An 18,306-nucleotide genomic window follows, 5' to 3' on the forward strand; every position below is an offset into this window, starting at 1 on the left:
CCCCATGAAAGCATTCTGAGCATCGGCTACCAAAGAATCCAGCCCTGAAATTGGGGGTGAGGGGGAGGAAATAAATTCAGCACATGACACAGGAAATAATAATCAGATGATCTCAGCCTCAGAAACATTCCTGGGCCGGGGAAATGCCAGGTTGGAGAGTTCATGTGGAAAAGCCAGAGGCTTGTAAGCCCTCCAACCATCAGTCATCACTTCCAGATACCACTAAATACAGCTATTCAGGGGCTGCCACAAGATACCTCTAAATACAGCTATTCACTCCACACTGCGGGATATTGTATTGAAAAGCAAGGCAGGGCGGCCTTGGACCTGCCACCGCTAAATATGCGCTGCACAAACCTACCCTAAGTGTGTTTTTCCTATTTGGAATAGGTTCTTTCATTCCCAGCAAGGACTAAGGACTCTGGTACCAGCGCCATGGACCAGACAAGGATAAAAGCGGCCCATGTATGTGTGGCCCTCTAGAGGTACGTGTGTGGTGGGGATAGTAAAGAGACATGCACAGGAGGATGGGTACATATATTTCTATGCATATGTATTTTACATGTGTGTATGCGTATCTGTGGGATTATAGGATTTAGAACTGCCAGAAGTTTTAAAAAACCATCCCATCTAGGAGGTCTTAACCCTCCCCAGGGAGACTGTGTATAGGCTTTAAGAAGGGTCTATAAACTTGGATGGGAAATTTTTACAACATTATTTCAATATAATTGATTTCTTTTGTAATCCTACATATTTTATTTCATGTTTTTAAAAATATTGCTGAGAGAAGAGGTCTAAAGGTTTCACCAGGTTGCCAAAGGGGCCATGACACAAAAAAGTTTAAAATTCACTTACTTCTTCCAATTCACTCTTTCAACTATAGTCTGGCCACTGTCAGTAAATAGCTTTGTTCAATTAATTAACAAGCCATTATTAAACACTTATTATGTGCCAGGTAGTGCATATAAAGGCAAGAGAGGTAGTGCTCTCAAAAGTTTATATTCTATTAGGGTAAATAGACAATATATATAAATATAGTCCTGATAACCCCTGGATTTCCTTATCCTAATTTTTATTCAAATGGAAGAATCACACAGAGCAAGACTGTCTAGATCTTACTTTTAGGCTTCTAGGGATACTCTTGAATGTTTGGGGATACCTTCCTCCTGCCAATGACTCAAACCCCCACTCCGATATGTTTCCCCAATATTAATCATTAATCACAATTAGTATCTTACTTATATCATCAATCTCCATCAATGATTAGCATCCCAGGATCTTTAACCAATTAACATCAATTAGTTTTTACAGAGGGATATTTACCAAGAAGATGTAGCAGGAACAGAAGCATAAAACCATTTCCCCAAACTGGGTGTATATTCTCCTCTGTGCCTCCTTGGTCTCTGAGATTAGGCTTACACTTAAAGCAATTGCTACAAAGCATCTGCCCACACCAAACTCACTTTCAAATGTGATTAATTTAATTAAATTTATTTTAATTAATAATTTTAAAATGAATAATAATATCTAGCATTTACACAGCACTTTAAATTTTGAAAAATGCTACATTTATATTTACACATTTTATTCTTTTAAAATCCCTATGAGGAGCAGCTAGGTGGTGCAGTGGATAGAGCACCAGTCCTGAAGTCAGGAGGACCTGAGTTCAAATTCGATCTCAGACACTTCCTAGCTGTGTGGCCTTGGGCTAGTCTCTTAACCCCAATTGCCTCAGAGGGGGAAAAAGTCCTATGAGTTAGATGCAGTTATTATGCTCATTTTGTTGTTGAATTGTTCTTCAGTAAAGACTAACTATTCGTGATCACATTTATAGTTTTCTTGGCAAAGATCCTGGAGAGCTTTACCATTTCCTTCTCTGGCTCATATGACAGATGAGGAAACTAAGGCAAATGGGGTGAAACGACTTGCCTAGGGTCCCATGTCTAGATTTGGCCCTTCTTGACTCCAGCAGCTCTATCGGCTGCATCACCTAGTTGCCCTATTTTAGGGATGAGGAGTTTGAGTTCCCCAGAGATTAGGAAACCTTCCTGAGATCACATAGCTGGTCAGTATCTGAGGCAGGATTTGAACTCTGGTTTTCTTGACTCCAAAACAACATCCTTCGCAACTGGACCCCTTAACTTGCTGTTGATCCTTCTTGGCTGCCTTTGACCCACTTATTCCAGGCCAAGAATGGCATTGGGGCTCATTTCCCCGGCAGTTGGGTCCTCCTAGATCACAGTTACAGCTGCTCCAGTTCTAATACTCCTCCATCTAAGGCATGAAAGGATAGGGACACAACAGGGACAGAAGCAAGAGCGGGCCAGGCTCCTGAGGGGCAGAGGCAGCTGGAGGCAGGGGGCCACTGCCCCTCTCCCCCCTGGAAGCGTCCAGCACTCCCTGCCTCGCGCCCCACCAGGACAGAGACCCACACGCTCCCCTGGCGATCGCTTGTCTGCTTTCTCCGTGCTCTCCCAGAGCTAGTGCCTTTATTTACCATGTGAGAATTGAAGGGAACAGTCATAGAATATGACTCTCAAGTCCACGTGGGGATTTAATCCTCCGAGGGCAGGCTGCTCCGCTCATAAGGACGAGGCTCTCACTGATGAGCTCCCCATTACACAGAAGCTTATACAAAATATCTCGAGGTGCAGAAAGGGAAGGAAGATTGCCAAAGGCCTTGCAGGGAGTGAGTAGCACAACTAAGATTTGATAAAGGTCCCGCTTCTGACTGGCACAGAAGTTCTGATCTGCTATGCCTCTGACCAGGTCAGTTTATTGATCTCCAGGCAACCCGGTGGCCCTCCCTGATCCTAAGGGCTCACCATTTTGATCCCAAACTAAGGACAGAATTCTGATCCGCTTAGCCTACTATATTTCAGAACTCCCAAATTCAACTTTCGGGGATTACAAACTCCCAGCACTGGAAATTTTTCCAGAGCTTATGTTACAACCCCAGCTTTCATTGCCAGAGCTTGTGCTCCCCTGGAATAGTCTTGGAGAACGCAGAATTACTTACATAACCATAGAAAAGCATTTTAATGGAAGGATTCTCAGGTTACAAGCAAATATACTTCAATATTTCAAGAATACATAATTTCACAAGAGTGAATATGAAGATTTCAACCCCATTATAACTCTAGAAATGTTACCCAAAAAATTCATCACCCTGCAATCGACCTGATGATGAGCTTCAGTGACACCGGTGTTTGGGCAACAGTTGTGTCTATCCCTGGGCCCATACTGAAAAATCTATCCAGCTTCTACTGAACTGATACCACCAAAAGAAACTAATGTCACCATCATGCTGAAAGAGACATTGGAGCAGACTTCAATGGAAGAGTGATAAAATAGAAAACCTTCACTATGTCCACAGATCATTTACAGAAAACTGGTTCAATCCAGTTATAATTTGATAAAATAAATTAACAAGTATTTACAAAGGACTTACAAAGTGCCCAATTTGAAACTTTTTGCTATGATGGATGCAGAGCTGTCCTTGAGAAGGACAGAGTTTCATTGGAAAGATAGTGAGTCCCATTTATTAAACTCCTACTCCATGCCAGTCACTGCACTAAACACTAAGGATACAAAAAAAAAAGGAGGAGGAGAGTGCAAAAGACGGCTTCTGTCCTGAAGCAGCTCACAATCTCATGGGGATATAACCAGCAAAGAAATATGTACCCAAAAAGCTAAATATAGGAAATAATTAACAGGGAAGACACTAGAATTAGAGCTTGGAAAGACTTCCTGTAGAAGATGGGATTTTAACAGGGACCTGCTGGAAGCCTGGGATGCCAGGAGGTAGAAATGAGGAAGAAGGGTGTCCCAAGCACGTAGGGACAGTCAGAGGAACCAGGAGTCAAATCATGGAATAGCCTTACTGCTTATCTTACTTATCTATCTTTTTCTGGCTCAAAGATAGTCTCGGGCAGTAAGGTAGAAGAAGACTGGAAAGGTGGGGGGCTTTGAATGCCAAATAGACCATTTTGTATTTGATCTTGGCGTTGATAGGGAACCACAGGAGTTAATTAAGTGAGGGATCAGGTGACAGTTAGACCTGTTCTCTGGAAACTCACTTTGGTGGCTGAACGGAAAACCTACTGTTTGTATTCTCCGAAGTCCTAGATACCCAAGAGGGCCCAGGAAGTCCAGCAGAGCCCAGGGATGGTAGCAGCACTTCTTATAGGAAAAAAAAAGTCTGCTAAGTGAAATGAGCAGAACCAGGAGCTCATTGTACATAGCAACATCAATATTATACAACGATCAATTCTGACTGGACATGGCTCTTTCCAACAATGATACCAGTCCCAATGATCTTGTGATGAAGAGAGCCTTCCCTCTAGAGGAGGAGGTAGGGGAAGGAAGGGAAAATCTGAAACACAAGGCCATGCAAGGGTCAGTGTTGAAAAATTATCAGTGCATGTGTTTTGAAAATAAAAAACTTTTTTTAAAAAGTCAATAATTCTTGAAGAATTACACAAGACCCCATTGCTGAGAGAGCCTAAGTTTATGGCTGACTTGCCTCTGCGTACATAGAGAGAAGGGATAAGTTTTCATTCGAGGAAATTCCAGGTCTGTTGCCTCAATTCTCAAGCTGTGAGTTCTACACGGAAGAGCTATGACCACAGGCCAGGCCAGGAATGCTCATGAAGGGAGCCAAGAGCATTCAACGGAGGACCTGACTTGGAATTTGGACCTAACTACCTGTGACTTCAAGAAAGTAGTTCATCCTCCCTGGGTTTCATTTTCCTCATCTTTCAAATGTGAGAGTTAGGCTAGAGAGGTCCTTTTGGCCCCAAATCCTGTGGTCTAATTTCCCAGGGAGAGCTGTGGAAACCCTGATCAGCTGAGAAAGTTTGCCAGTGACAACAAGAGACTAGGTGTTGGAAGCCTTCTGAGCTCTGATGTACACTCCAACAGGCAGTGCAGGAACAATGGTGAATGATTTTGTGTGTGGTTTCCATAGGACCGTACATTTAAAACTGGGAGTAAATTTGGAGGCCGTTAAGCTTAAACCTCATCCCTTCATTTTATATGAAGCAAAAGTAGGTGAAATGATTTTTTTCCAGTCACACAAACCATTTGTGTCTGAGGCAGGATTTGAATCCAGCTCTTCCTGGTTCCAAGTTCAGCGCTCTATCTACTTGCTCAGTTCTCTGATATTCGTCATCTCAGGCAGTTTATCTAATACACAAGAGTTCTTACATAGTGTAGGTCAGGGATTCTTAATCTTTTTATTTTTATTTTTTAAGTCACAGACTGCTTTGGCAGTCTGGTGAAGTCTATCTAAGAATAACATTTCAAATGTTTAAGACAAGATACATAAATCTACAAAGGAAGTCAACAAAGGAAAACTATCCTTATACCCCTGAGATGTGCCCAGGTTAAGAACCACTGATATAAGGGAACATAAATGCAGATGCATTTTAAAAAAAATGCATCTAATTAGCCAAATCCCCAGAGATGCACTGCTCTGTTAACAAGAGATTCCATCCAGCTCTTTAGTTCTTCCTTCTCAAGGATTTTGGACCTAACTTTTTGGACCTAACTTAAAGACCTGATTTGCCTTAGCTACAGAAAAAGGGCAGCCATAAACAGCAACCTGGAAGCTGAGTCTTTGCCCGCTTTTACATTTTCTCTACAGGAAGCTCAAAATGGGACAGGAGAAACCCTCAGGGATAGGGATGATGATTTCCCACCCTCCTGATTGTGGATTGAAGTGATTGACACAAAATACTTCAGTATGAGAAGATTCTTTGTTCTGAGATTACAAATTACTTCTTAGAGACTAGATTTTGTTTCTGTTTTCTGAGGCAATCTTGAGTTAAGTGACTTGCCTAGGGTCACACAGCTAGTAGGTGCTTGAGGATAGATTTGAACTCGGGTTCTCCTGACACTGTACCACCTCACTGACCCAGTTTTCTGTTTTTTAATACAACTTTAACTTGATTCATTGAAGTAGGGAAAAGAACAAGGAATAAGGTCTATCATGTCAGGCACTAAACTAAGGAAATATGATTTCAATTGATCTTCACAATAACTCTGCAAAATAGATACTGTTATTATCCCCATTTTACAGCTAAGTAAATAATAGACAGCTATTAAGCATCTGAGTATCTGGTAATAAAGTTGTAAGAGAGAAGTTACTAAAGAATATTCCCAGATTTCTAAGTAGGAACTCAAACCAAAAGAAGGATACCCAAAAACAAAAAGGGAATCAGGTCCTTTAGGCCATTGCCTCTCAGACATGGGTCATCCATGCAAAAAAAGCGAACAGTTTCAGGCACTATGTAAGGGAAGGAGTTCAGAGCGGGGGGAAAAAAAGAGATCTTTGAGGATAAGATCAGAAAAGGCTTTATGGAAGAGATAAGGTTTGAGCTGAACTCTCAAGGATGAGAAAGGTATAGAAGATGAGAAAGAAATCAGTTTTCAGATTATTGTTGTTCAAACGTCACTTTCTACAGAAAACCTTTCTTCATTTTCCCAACTATTTATGTTCTCCTTCCCTAAGTTATATTGAATTTATTTCTTTCCCTCATATTTCTGTTACTTTTAATATATTTACTCATTTCATTAAATATTTCCCAATTACATTTTTAAAAATTGTTAACATTCATTTTTTAAAATTTTGAATTCCTATTTTTTCTTTTTTTTTTTTTTTTGGTCTTTTTCTTCTTTCACAATATGATTTCTTTATGAATTTTTGCACATATATAACATCAAATTATTTACTGTTTTAGGGAGGGGGAAGGGAGAATTGGAAGGAGAAATAATTTGGAGCTCAATTTTTTAAAATAAATGTTTAAAATTATTTTTACATACAATTGGGGAACAAAATAAAATACTCTATAAAATGAAAAAAAAATGAGTTCCAAATTCTTTGCCTCCTTCCCACTCATCCCCCTCTCCTTGAGAAGAGAAGCAATATAATATCAATTATATATGTGAAGTCATGAAAAACATATTAGTTCTGTCCTTGTATTGATTTCTAATTTATTCTTTATGTACCTATACTCATACATGCTGTTTCCTTGAAAGTAGGGACTGTTTCATTTTTATCTCTGCTTCTCCACTACCTACCACAAAGCTTGACATGTAGCAATCACTTCAAATATGCTGATTGATTGATTGATTGCCTTCCCTATGAATTCTGGGACTAGGATGAACTCAGTAATTGAATCAGAAAATTCAAATGACTATTGAACTGTACAAGTAAATAATAACAGACCACTTCTGTCCCTAATTCACTATATAACCTTAGGTAAATGACCTCACTTCTTGGCGATATAAAGCAGATGACTCAACCAAGATATCTCCCCGATCCCCTTAGGCTTTCACACAATCTAAGCAGAGTTCTAGGCTGTTGTCCCACAGGCCAGTCTCTTCTATGTGGATGGAGATACTACCCACTCAAATGTATTTGTGCGTCTGCCTGCACGCATTGATAGGGGGGAATGTGTCATGCCTTTGGGTCTCTGCTTGCCTGTATCCAGGGAACAGAGCCGTCTGGAGTCAGCCCCAGAAAGGCCATTTGGAAGGAGAGATAGAAGCGGCTACATTTATCCTTCAATTCTGCTCTCAGGCTTCTACATATTATTGAAAATGGAAACAAGGGGTCTTTTAGGAAAAGGAACAACCGGGGAAGAAAGGAAACTTTGAGAGACTTTATGAGAATCCTCGGCTCCTTCCTCTGACTTACCAAACAAGAGCACTCCCCTCCACCCCCAGTCATTCTGTGACCTTCGCTAAGGATGGGATGTGCTGATCCAGCAGAGGGGACAAAGAGATTGCAGTGGAGAGAAAGCCTCCCACGCCCTAGCAAGGGAAACACCGAATTTTATAGCCCTAACTAAGAAACTTAGAAAATGTCTAATCTTACTTCTGGCAGATAAGGAGACAAAACCCCAGAAAAAGGACATGATTTACTTCCAAGATCACACAGCTAATTGTACTCTATCTCCTCCTACCTTTCCTTCTCACGTGGGAAGTTTCCCTAAGTAGGGGAGTCCCATGGGACTAAAGGCATCTTTAGAGTATGTTTATTTTTGCAGAATCTCCTTGCACAGTGGATAGAATATTAGAGTTGGAGTTGTAGGACATGAGTTCCAATCTTGCCACAAACATTTTCTGTGTGGACTGTGGGCAACTCATTCTGCCTCAGTTTCCTGATTTGTAAAGTGAAAATAATAATAGCATCTACCTCAAAGGCTTGCTGTGAAGATCAAATCTGATAACATGTAAAGTGCATTGCCCACCTAACAGCATTAATGAAAGCTAGCTGTTGTTTCCAAATGTCCTAGACCAGATCCTAAGGTCAGTGAAGCTGTTGGAAAATGGAGGCTACCATAGGGAGGAGAATCTGTTATCTTGGTCCTTTGCTGGACATGAAAGAAGTAACAACTGGTGAAGCTAAGGGAAGGAGACTTAAAGATAGACTGTTCTTATTTGTCAGTGGGGGTCTCTGTAGCAGAGAGACCCTTGTCTGCCCACTGGCCGCTGGGCACAGCTTCATAAATCATAGAGTCTTAGAGCAGAGTCTGGCAGGAACCGCTCAACTGCAAGGCCCCCTGAGGACCAGGCTTGTGGGAATGAACAAACCATTGCCACAGGCAGCAAATAAAATTAATGTGACGGGGGCTCATCTGTGGAGATCCCCCCATTCACCCCCGACTGCATCAGGCTGACCAAATTCCTCCAAGATAAACACTCTGCCTCCAAGACTGGAAGAAGGGGGGAGATTCTTCAGGAATGACATAAACACCTATATTTTTATATTTCCTGACCACATAAACATGGAGATCAGAGTTCCCTGGCCGGCCAGCCAAGCCCTGGCCTTCTTCAAAGGGCTCCCCATGCATACCTATTTCAAGAGCTCACAGCTTACCTTCCCCCTCAAAGGGAAAAAGGGCCCTGTGATGGAGGCTCAGCAATCTGTCCGCTAATCCGTCTCTGTCTCTGTCCACTTGTTAGTGGAAGGACTGAGGAGTAGAATATTTCTGTCCTCCCAAAGCCCCCAGTTTGTTAGGTGAGCTATATTTATCCACTCTGTGAGCACATTTAGGGCTTCTTATCAGGCACTTATTGGGCACAAAGGCAAAAACTAAATAGTCCTTGCCTTCAAGGAGCTTACATGCTGCTGGAGAAAGGCTACGTGGACACAGAGGAATAAATCTCTACAAATATCCACAAAGTAAATACCCAAATCAGTCTTTTGGGGGAGACCATTACTCAGCCCTCATCTTTGTTCATTCATCTCAGCAAAATTTTAATGAATTCCAAAAATTCCAGAATATCTTGTCCTACAATCATTCAGAGAATTAGATTTAAGGCTACAAAGGACTTTAGAGGCCATTAAATCTAGTCCTCTTATTTTACAAATGAGAAAAATGAGCCCCAGAGAAAGTAAGTGACTTCCTCAGAGTTATCAGAATTTAAACTCCAATCTTCCTGACTCCAGCTACAGAAATCTAGCCACTGTATCACCTATCTATAAGAAACTATTCTTTTCATATTTCAACAGTTTGGTTGCTAAAGGGCTCAGAAAATGAAGTTTTGAATAAAGAAAGCAATTAAACCAATTTGTTTGGTTGTTTTTCAGTCACAACTGACTCCTCATGATCCTGTTTGGGGTTTTCTTGGCAGATACTGAGCTGGTTTGCCATTTTCTTCAGCTCATTTGACAGATGAGAAAACTGAGGCAAACAGGATTAAGCAGTGTGTCCAGAGTCACAAAGTTAGTAAGTATTTGAGGTCACATTTGAATTCAAGCCTTCTTGACTCCAGGCACTTTATCTACTGCATCAAGTAGCTGCCCTAATCAATTTGTAAAGGATATAAGGTACTATCCCTATTGTTTTATTAACAATTTGGTGGAGCAGCAGCTACAAGATTATGTGACGATCAATTCTGATGGACTTGACTTTTTTCAGCAATGAGATGATCACAACATAGTATTTTCACCTTTGTTGTTGTTTCTTGCTTTTTTTTCTATTTTTTTAAAATACTTTTTGATCTGATTTTTCTTGTGCAGCATTATTAATATGGAAATATGTTTAGGAGAATTGCATATGTTTAATATATATCAAATTACTTGCTGGCTAGGAGAGGGGATAAGGAGAAAAAAGGGAGAAAAATTTGGAACACAAGATTTTGTGAGTAAATGTTGAAAACTATTTTTGCATGTATTTTGAAAATAAAAAGCTATTATTAAAAAAAACCAATATGGTGGCAAAAGAAACTTTTGCATGAAAAATGGTTAAAATCCAGTTTCTTCTCTATCCCCCTTAGCTCTCTGCAACCCCTCAGGGAAAAGAGAGATATCTGGGGGCTATTGTGCTCTTAATTATAAAATACTACCACGTTAGAGGGTTGTTAGGAGGACGTTAAACTGTCCAGAATAAGAATATATATTCCTATAGCATACTCAAGAGTTGCACAGCTCTGTTAACCAATTGTTTGAGAAAACTGAGTGTAAGAGAAGATTTATTCCTAGTTTTGCACAATTAGGATTAGAACAACAGTTCAAAAACAGATCTCCACTCCAGGTCCAGCATTCTATGCTGCCTCATTTTTAGAGAATTGGAAATTCCTGTTCAAGAGTTGGGGTCCTCTTAAGAGAAAGGATGACTGTAGCAAGATCTCCCCATAAACCTCAGGCCCCAAGTCTCATCTTCACCAACATTCTACCTCCTTTCAGTTACCTTAGCTAACATAGCAATTTTTCCTACATTGCTAATAATATTCCTTTGATATTCTCCATCATGCTCTCAAAGTATACCTTCTTCTGCCCTTCCCACTCCCCTTTCAGCTTCCTTTCTTATGTTGTCTTACCTCATTAGATTGTAAGATTCTTGCAAGAAGGGATTGTCTTTCTTTTACATATTTGTATTCCCACAACTCAGCACTGTGCCTATTGCACTATAAGTGCTTAACAAATATTTATTGATCCAAGGCAATCCCAATAAATTTTGGATAGAAAACGCCATCTACATCCAGAAAAAGAATTATGGAGATTGAATGTAAATCAATACATGCTATTTCACTTCTTTTTTCTGTTTTTTTTCTCTACCATGATTTTCCCCTTTTGTTCTGATTTTTCTTTCTCAACATGATTCATAAAGCAATGTATATTAAAAATAAATGAAGAAAGAAGCAAAAAAAAAGGTTTATTGACTGACTGAAATTATTTTCATTGTCTACTTTTTTTCCAAATCATCTGAAAAAAGATTTAACCCTTTCAATCCCAAAGATGAAGGAAATATAGTTTAGGGAAAAGATGTCAAAGCTTGGAGTCAGAAGAATTGGGCTCATATTTTGATTCTGGCAGTTAACAATGGGGTAATAACAGTTAAGTGATTGTTTCTTCATCTAAAATAGAACTATAGGGGAATCTAGGTGGTACAGTGGATAGAGCATTGGACTTGAAGTCAGGAGGACCTGAGTTCAAATCCAATCTCAGATAATTACTAGCTGTGTGATCCTGGGAAGTCACTTAAGCCTAATTGCTCCAAAATAAAATAAAATGAAGCAACTGGTACTATTCTTGCTATCTCTACCACAGGCTTGTTTGGTAAAATCACGTTGTAAACCTTAAAGCTCTATTAAAAAGATGGAAAGAAAAACAAAACAAACAAACCAAAAAGTAAAATGGGTTCATTATTATTATTATTATTATTTAGAGGGTTCATCAATCCATCCTGCACCAAGAAAAAGGATGGGCTCTTTCAAGAAATGGAGGCTGATCTAAAAAAGTCTCACTGGGTAGATCCACAGAGACCACATCCATGATGAGATTAGCATCGTCACTCATTCAAGAGAAGAGCCCGGTTTACCAGATCCACAAGAACTATAGAGAGCTTGACATTTCTCAGGAGGGCCCCCAGTATTGGGCAAAGGACCTAACTGCCCAGTGAGCTGGGGATTATTAGTACGTGCTTCTTAAAATTGAACAAGATCAGGCAAGTCGCCAGCAACACCCCTGGTGGCTAAATCAGAAAATTGTGCCAGAATCCCCCCACAAAGCTGGCCTGACCCACACTCTTTAAGTCCCCTTGTACAGAGGCTGGCTCTCTGGGGTCAGGGTGGGCAGAGGACTGCTCCCTCCTTCACCATCATCCCGGGGTTTGAGCCTTCCTCCTGGACCCCACTGCTGACTCAGGGGCATTTACCCAGCTCAGCATTTCCCGGGCACTACAGAGGGAATCAGTAGATTGTTCGCTTTTGTTGGAGGCTTAAGCTGCCAGTTTGGCTCACTGACCAGAGGCTTCTGCCACGGGGGACGTGGGCCCAGGTCACAGTCTGGCACAAGCAGCAAAGTGACTGTCTGGTGACCAGGCTGCTCTCCTCCCTGCCTGTTGCTCAGCAAGGATCCTTCATGAAGGACATGCCCAAGTAAGCTGGCTCCAAGGAAGCTCTGGGCAGCCTGAGCTGGCGCCAGTTTCTCGGAGGGATTCTGAAATGAGGTATGGAAGAATTCCCCTTGTCATTCAGGATGGGAGACACCGTTATGGGTGTGTTTGTTCAGGGGTGCCCCGTCAGCATGAAGAGATCCAGCTTATGTTCTCTCTTGCACTGTTACAACTTACAGGTTGCTTTGGAAGCCCTCTTAAAATTCCATGTCTAGGAGATCCCCAAATTTAAAAATACCCCATCCTCCACAAATTATGAGATTCCCAGTGATAAAGCCGCCATCTCTCTTACCACACTAGTGCCTAAGGGCAGAGACTTTGTCTTTGATGAAGATTTAAAAAATTATCATTGCTTTTTGTCTTGTATAATAGTGATTTCTGAAAGAAAAGAAAAGAAAGAAAGAAAAAAAATCAGTTTAATTTCCCACCTCTCAGTTGTGGGGGGAGAGGAGAAGTATTTTTTATTATCTATTCTCTGAAAAAATCATTGGTTTTGGGGGTAGCTAGGTGACACAGTGGATAGAGCACCAGTCCTGAAGTTAAAAAGATCCAATGTCAAATCCGACCTCTGATATTTAGCACTTTCTAGCTGTGCAATCCTGGGCAAGTCACTTAACCCCAATTGCCCCAGGGGAAAAAAAAACATTGATTTTCCATTTACTCGAAATTTGATCTTTTGGGAAGTGATTTTTTTTTTTTAAATTTACCTTGTTATAATCATTAAACACAATTTTTTTGGTTTCTGTCTATTTCACTTTGTATCAGTTCATACAAATCTTCCCAACTTTTTCTGAACTTATATTTATAATTTCTTACTACATAATATTCCATTATATTCATATAAATAGGTTTTTTTCCCAACAACTCCTAATTGATAAGACAATGTTGTTTCTAGTTCTTTACCACTACAAAGAATACTACAATTGCTTTGTATATATTGAACCTTTATTGTTATTTTTGACTTCCTTGAGGTTATGTCCAGTAGTGGGATTGCTGGGTTAAAGGGTATTTATTTCATTTATTTTCTTGCCTATCTCCAAATTTATATTTAGAACAGCTGAACCATTTTACAACTCCACCAATTTGTATGCTTCCCCATAGCTCCTCAAACATCAATTCTTCTTGTATTTTGTCACCTTTGTCCATTTATACTGTCAGCTGAAATTTTATTTTAATTTACGTTTTTCCTGCTATTAGTTATTTGAAGTCTATCATAAAATAACCATTTATAATTCTTTGTATATTTGTTTGTTTATAACTTTTGACTACTTATTCTTTAGAGTCTTGTTGTATATGTCCTTTAATTTTCTATATGTCTTGAATAGCAAACAATTATAAGTGACATTTGCTCCAAATGTTTTTCTCACTTGACAATTTCACTTCTATCTTCATTAATTTTATTCATGCAAAAGATTCTTTTTTTATTTGTAAATATTATTTTATTTTTTTAAATAACTTTTTATTGACAGAACTCATGCCAGGGTAATTTTTTACAACATTATCCCTTGCACTCGCTTCTGTTCAGATTTTTCCCCTTCCTCCCTCCACCCCCTCCCCCAGATGGCAAGCAGTCCTTTACATGTTAAATATGTCACAGTATATTCTAGATACAATATATGTGTGCAGAACCGAACAGTTCTCTTGTTGCACAGAGAGAATTGGATTCAGAAGGTAAAAATAACCTGGGAAGAAAAACCAAAATGCAAGCAGTTTACATTCATTTCCCACTGTTCTTTCTTTGGATGTAGCTGCTTCTGTCCATCCTTGATCAATTGAAACTGAATTAGCTCTCTTTATCGAAGGGATCCACTTCCATCAGAATACATACTCATACAGTATCATTGTTGAGGTATATAACGATCTCCTGGTTCTGCTCATTTCACTCAGCATCAGTTCGTGTAAGTCTCCATGCAAAAGATTCTTAATTGTATGTAATTGAAATTGTTTATTTTGTCCTTTTGGAGTTTTTCACTCCCTTGTTCCAGCAAGAAGTCTCCTTGTTAAAGTTATTTTCTCCCGTTCTCTGTTTTATGATATAACCTTTTATATTCAGGTTAAACAGCCATTTTGATAGGATTATTGCATATGAAGTAAGATATTGGTATGAACCTAATTTCTACTACTGTTATAGTTTTTCCAGAAATTCTCATCAAAAGAGAATCCTTCACTTACTTACTTGTGTTTTTGCTTTTATCAAATTGTTGACTAGGGCAGCTGGGTGGTGCATTGTACAGCAACAGGCCTGAAGGCAGGAAGAGATCTAAGTTCAAATATTAGCTGTATGACCTCAAGCAAGTCACTTAATTCTACTTGCTTCAGTTTTCTCATTTATCAAATGAATTGGAGAAGGAAATGGCAAACCTCTCCACTATCTCTGGCCAAGGAAAGACTCCAAATGGCACCAGGACACAACAAAAGCTATTTTTGATCGTTTCTCTTTCTTGTTTAGTTTTTCTAGATTTCCTTTTTTGGGTTTTTCCCCTTCCAATATCAAATTATTTGGGCGATCCACATAACTTTTCTAAAGCCCTAGTTTCAATGCTTAATACCATAAGGAATTTCTTTCATGCCTCTGTGACAAAGCACAAACACCTGTCATCTTGGTCTGTCCTTAAAATAGTTACTCACACCTATAACCACTTCTCCAGTTTTACACACCACATTTAGCCATTCTTAAATAGAGACATAGCTTAGGGGGAGTGGAATAAACATGAGATTTAAAAACAGAGTTCCTTTGTCTAACTCTCGTGAACTTTGGTATGTCACTTCAACATTCTAAACCTCCTTTCTGAATGAAGATAATACCTCAACTAACTACATCCCAAGCTCGCTAAGAGCATCACATGAGACAGTGAATGCAGACTATTTTGTAAACCATGAATGAATGAAAAGATCTTATGCCAGAAACTGCTAAATTCTGAGGATATAAATATGAGCAAGAGAAAGACAACCTGTACAGGGAAATAAATGGCTCGGGGGAGGATTTTGGATAGGGAAGTCAGAGAGAAAAGTGATGTGATAAATGCCATATTATATCTCTGTTCTTCTCTCTATACACTGAGCTATTATTATTGATATCTCTCTATGCCTTTCCGTAATTGTGAAGCCCAAAATTGGTTCTGGACTCGGAGCTGACAATAGACCCAGCTGTACCTTAAGCAGAATATGGAGCTTCTGTTGGTTTTTTCCAGATATCTGGAGAAGGGCTGGCCAGTGGACACCACAAAGACAACCACCTTCTTTAGCCTCTGCTACCAGTTGCTGCTAGTTCCCGGTCTATGGGCAGACAGAGAGTTTCCCTGGGATGATGCTTCTTTTTACTATGGGACCTTCCCCCTGGTAAGGTGTTCCCTTGTCTTTGTGGCTCAGAACACGTTCCATTCATGAACAGTGGCGTACTGGAATCAGCTCTCACTGACTCGGGAGAGCCAGTTACTAAATAGTTCAGGGTGAACTTTTTACACCTCAGAAATCAGCAAATCCAACAATTCAGGAATTGATTTATTGTTTTATTGATTGTCTGGAGTAAGAAAGTGATGCAGAAAATGTTAATAATGCAGTTTCAATGTTAAATATATATAGCCATCCCTGAAATAAGCTGTCCACCCATCCCTGCTGATCCTAGCAAGGGCACACTCCTGAGAAGGTAATTGGGGGGTGGGGAATGCTGGCTTTGAGGAATTAGCAGGGGTCTAACCCTACCTTCTTTAGAGGAGGGATTCAGCTTAGAGATGCTGTTTGTAGGCTTCTCGTGGGGTGTCGGAAGCTCAGCCTACCAGACAGAGGGGGCCTGGGACCAAGATGGGAAAGGCCCGAGCATCTGGGACACCTTTACTCACCACCAAAGGGGAAGAATTTTCATGAACCAGACTGCTGACTCATCTTGTGAAAGCTACTACAAAATACAAGTGAGTATAGGGTTTTGCTGACTCTCTGATCCCCAAAGAGAACACATGGAAGGGAGGGATAGGGAAAACAAAGTAGCTACAGTAGAAAGAAAACTGGACTTTCAGTTAGATGACCTCAGTTTGAATCCTGATTTTTCCACTTTGTAGATATATGATCTTGGGCAAATTAGTCTCTCAGCATTAGTTTTCTCATCCAGGGCCTCCTGGAACCAGTTCCAACCCCTGATACATATGGTTGTGTGATCTCTTTTCCAAACAAACACATAAAAAAATCCAAATCTTTGAGTGTAGAGTAATCCTGGGAATCAAAAGGAATGAGTTTTAGTTCTTGTTTCAATTCTAACTAAGCTTGGGTTAGTCACAACCTCTCAGAGAACAGAAACAAAAAAAAGTTAGAAGAGATATTGGAGGTTCCTTCTAGGTCTGGCATTCCATGTTATAAATATCTTCTTTTTTATAGGGAAAAAACTGTGGGAACTAAGGGACTGCTTTTTAAAAAACCATTATCTATCAATCAGAAGATTTAGAGCCAAACCCCAAGACCTCTAAACATTAGCCTTTACATTTTTTATAAACCAAGGAATAATTTTGGGGGGTCTTGATCTCTTTCTGCTATGCTTAATAGTTGACACTATAATGTCTTTCTCATTCCCCCATCCCTTCTTCTTACAGGAAGATATCAAGTTACTGAAAGAGTTGAATGTAAGTCACTATCGACTTTCTATATCCTGGCCTCGGTTGATACCCACAGGGGTCAAAGGTAAGTGGGTCAGAACATTCCCCAATGAAACTACGTCCTCGTTAGGCTATAATTTCTGAAAAGGTGATAAGCACATATAGTCAAAATGCTCGTTTAACAGCCACCTTTATTTGCTCATTCAGATGCAGTCGAGGAGACTATTAGTGAAGTTCTGTGTTTTGACTGACAAGCATCTAGAACCTTAATGATTGCTAAATGTCATTTAGTTTCTTTTGTGGCTCAGGCCACAAATAAGTGGAGCCTTTAATAAAAATGGTAACACCCCAAAGCTCCAAAAAAGGAGCGCTTATAGGAGGCAAGAAATTTAGGAAAGGCTGGGTGCAACATTTTCAGAGAGATGTCTGTTTTGGAACTCAGCTATCCATTATTGGAGTAATGGATGAGGAAGAGATCAATTACTTTGTCTAACATCTGCAGAAAATGTTTAACAATTCATTCTGTCAAAGAAAATACTGTACTGAGTTTTACCAGACCCAAGTCTGCCAAAAAAAATTTTTTTTTATTTAGTTTATTATTAACCTAATATCAAAGCATTTCTTTCTAGTTTAAAGAAAGAGATTTCCAAACTGGCAGAGTTCTCCCATGTCCACAGACATGTTTCAAGATGACTTGAGATAACATTTATGAGAATTTTGAATGAGGAAAAGATCATAATGTGTTAAAAAATAATAATTTTAGTTCAAATTCCAAAACAATAAAAACTACTCAGTTCCTACCTGGACTTCTCCCTTTAAGGTTAAAAAGGGTTTCTTTCCAGTGGTCCACATTTTTCCTTTTTGAATGGAGGAATGGGCCTTGGTTCAGGAAATGAAAAAAGGACTACCATAAGATACTGTTGGCCCTTCACTTTTTGAAGCGGGTCAGTGACATCATGGGTGATGTCTTCACTTGCTAGTGAATTAAGTGAGGCAGAGAGTGGTGCGATCCTCAGCCTCACTTTGAAGGCTTGAAGTCCCAGTGGCAGGACAAAAAAAATCAGAATGATTGGGCAGCCAGGGTGGGATGACCTTGGCGTCTTCAGTGCTGACCAAGCTCTAAGCAGACTGCACAGCACCTTCATGCCTGTCAGAACGTCTTCACATGCTTGGGGTTGGTTTAAACCATTTCTGCAGGAAAGGCAATGAACTTAACTAGGCTACTGGTATTTTTGGGTTCTACCCTTAATTCATTTTCTTAAAAAAGGCTTTTTGTTCTTAACCTAACCCACCTTCAAACAGTTTGGAAGTTT

The sequence above is a fragment of the Antechinus flavipes genome, chromosome 2 (genome assembly GCF_016432865.1).
Source record: "Antechinus flavipes isolate AdamAnt ecotype Samford, QLD, Australia chromosome 2, AdamAnt_v2, whole genome shotgun sequence".
In the NCBI taxonomy this organism is placed as follows: Eukaryota; Metazoa; Chordata; class Mammalia; order Dasyuromorphia; family Dasyuridae; genus Antechinus; species Antechinus flavipes.